The 3,076-nt window shown below is 54.9% G+C and overlaps 1 protein-coding gene across 1 annotated transcript in view; it reads right to left on the reverse strand.

The window, feature by feature from the left end:
• The window catches only part of LOC142497886 (phospholipase A2 inhibitor and Ly6/PLAUR domain-containing protein-like), a 188,938-nt gene that overhangs the window by 87,110 nt on the left and 98,752 nt on the right, over positions 1–3,076 (reverse strand). The window lies entirely within an intron of this gene.

Raw genomic sequence — 3,076 nt, forward strand, 5'->3', positions numbered from 1 at the left:
TAAAGCATGTGGAAACATCCCCTGCAGTGGGAACTCATCGTGAGAGACTGCGCTGGATTGGCGGATCCTTTTTGAAGTGTCAGCAACCAGGAGCTGAGCGCTCGGCACGTATTTTCACAAGTGCACTAACATACCGGTACCTACAGGCGCTGATCCCGCCTTGGGGTTGGATTTCTTGGGGACACTTGGGAGGTTAAGTGACCAAGGGGCTGGTCGGTTACGCTGGATACGGTGTAGGATACACACAGTGGTGGGAGGACACTATTGCACAGTGACGTGTGGCGGGGGCCACTGGTGTCTCAAAGTTATACATATGTGTGCATATATATTCTCTATAGTAAAGTATTACGTTATACATACAGTGGCGGCCGCCTTCAGCCTCGTGCAGCCGTTTTGGTGCGACTTTTAAAACCGTGGGCAGATGTTGTATGTTCCGGTATTTTTAGGCGCCGCGGGCGTTTCATTGTATTAGCGCTATTGTCACTGTCTCGCCATGAATGCGGCAAAGTGCGTGACAGTCGGAAAACATCCCCGAAAAAATTCAGGGATGTGGGAGAATAAAAGGGGCCGCAACAGTATTGTGAACTGTTATTATTGTTCTCACATATTTGGGATTCTGGGCAAGTGGAGGCACTGCCATTTAATATATTGTTGCACGAGGCTACCAGGGGCAAAGGCTCAGATCTCTGTGTGAGCCCATAAGTAAAGAAGTACCAGTAGACCTTCTAGTATAGAGGAAAGAGTGCTACAGATAGAAAGCTGTTAATAAAAATAGCCTGGCAAAGGATACAGTAACTATAATATTTTTTACATACATAGAATGAGTCCCCAATGTCACAATCAGGGCTGCCGACGGGGGCTGACAGCCGGGACTTCTGTCCTGGGCTTGGTGAGTCAGGGTTCCCAGGCCCCCTATGTCAGTAAAAAAGACCCCACTAACATGCTAGCTTAAGTGGGGCCTGTATAGGAGATCCAATCAGGGCCTTCCTCACAGGTGAGGCCTAAACTGATATAAGCAACAGAACAGGCAGGAAATATGTGTATGAATCTTCCTGGCTATGCAGCTGATTATACAGGATCAAAGTGTGTCTGTGTTTCCCAACAACCCTCCCCTCCTCCTCGAATCTACCTGCATCCTGCACAGGCATTTACATGGGCTGGTGGTAGCACCATGGCCTCAAGCTGGCCATTTGTTGGACCCCTGTCAGTCGGCCATCAGCAGCTCCTCCAAGGCCTTTCCTCCCCACTCAGACCTTTCCTCCTCCCCCCCACAGGGCCCATACATTTTCTCCCCCTCCCCCCCAGGCCCATCACTTTTCTCCCCCCCCCCACCCAAGGCCCATACCTTTTCTCCTCCCCCCAGGCCCATACCTTTTCTCCCCCTCCCCCCCTCCCAGGCCCATATCTTTTCTCCCCCTCCCCCTCTCCCAGGCCCATATATTTTCTCCCCCTCCCCCCCCAGGCCCATACCTTTTCTCACTCCCCCCCAGGTCCATACCTTTTCTCCCCCTCCCCCTTCAGGCCCATACCTTTTCTCCCTCTCCCCCCTCAGGCCCATACTTTTTCTCCCCCTCCCTCTTCAGGCCCATACCTTTTCTCCCCCTCCCCCTTCAGGCCCATACATTTTCTCTCCCCTCCCCCCCCAGGCCCATACCTTTTCTCCCTCTCCCCCTTCAGGCCCATACCTTTTCTCCCTCTCCCCCCCACCCATACCTTTTCTCCCCCCCTTCAGGCCCATACCTTTTTTCCCCCTCCCCCCCTGCTCATACCTTTTCTCCCCCCCCCCCAGGCCCACACCTTTTCTCCCCCTCCCCCCCAGGCCCATACCTTTTCTCCTCCTCCCCCTTTCGGCCCATACATTTTCTCCTCCTCCCCCTTCAGGCCCATACATTTTCGCCCCTCCCCCTTCAGGCCCATACATTTTCTCCCCTCCCTCTTAAGGCCCATACCTTTTCTCCCCCTCCCACTTCAGGCCCATACATTTTCTCCCCCTCCCCCTTCAGGCCCATACATTTTCGCCCCCTACCCCTTCAGGCCCATACGTTTTCTCCCCCTCCCCCTTCAGGCCCATACCTTTTCTCCCCCTCCCCCTTCAGGCCCATACATTTTCTCCCCCTCCCCCTTAAGGCCCATAAAATTTCTCCCCCTCCCCCTTCAGGCACATACCTTTTCTCCCCCTCCCCCTTCAGGCCCATACCTTTTCTCCCCCTCCCCCTTCAGGCCCATACCTTTTCTCCCCCTCCCCCTTCAGGCCCATACCTTTTCTCCCCCTCCCCCTTCAGGCCCATACCTTTTCTCCTCCTCCCCCTTCTGGCCCATACCTCTTACCCCTCCCCCTTCAGGCCCATACCTCTTCCCCCTCCCCCTTCAGGCCCATACCTCTTCCCCCTTCAGGCCCATACATTCTCCCTACTACCCCAGGCCCATACATTCCCCCAGGCCCATACATTCCCCCTCCCCCAGGCCCATACCTTTTCTCCCCCTCCCCCTGTGCCCATACGTTTTCTCCCCCCCCTCCCCTAGGCCCATACCTTTTCTCCCCCTCCCCCCCAGGCCCATACCTTTTCTCCCCCTCCCCCCCACCCACACTTTTTCTCCCCCCCCCGGCCCATACCTTTTCTCCCCCCCCCCCAGACCCATACATTTTCTCCCCCTCCCCCTTCAGGCCCATACATTTTCTCCCCCTCCAGGCCCATATCTTTTCTCCCCCTCCCCCTTCAGGCCCATACATTTTCTCCCCCTCCCCCTCCAGGCCCATATCTTTTCTCCCCCTCCCCCTTCAGGCCCACACCTTTTCTCCCCCTCCCCCTTCATGCCCATACCTCTTCCCCCTCCCCCTTCAGGCCCATACATTCTCCCTACCACCCCAGGCCCATACATTCCCCCTCCCCCCAGGCCCATACATTCCCCCTCCCCCCAGACCCATACAGTACCTTTCTTCCCCCCGCCCGGGGGCCCATATCTAACAAGTTTTGAGGTAACATAATAAAAATATTGAAATAAACAGATTGCTTTGTTATGTAATATTTATTTCAGTCTTCCAATAACACAAGAGAACAGTTAAGTAAACTTTATG

Source organism: Ascaphus truei, chromosome 6, assembly GCF_040206685.1.
Source record: "Ascaphus truei isolate aAscTru1 chromosome 6, aAscTru1.hap1, whole genome shotgun sequence".
In the NCBI taxonomy this organism is placed as follows: Eukaryota; Metazoa; Chordata; class Amphibia; order Anura; family Ascaphidae; genus Ascaphus; species Ascaphus truei.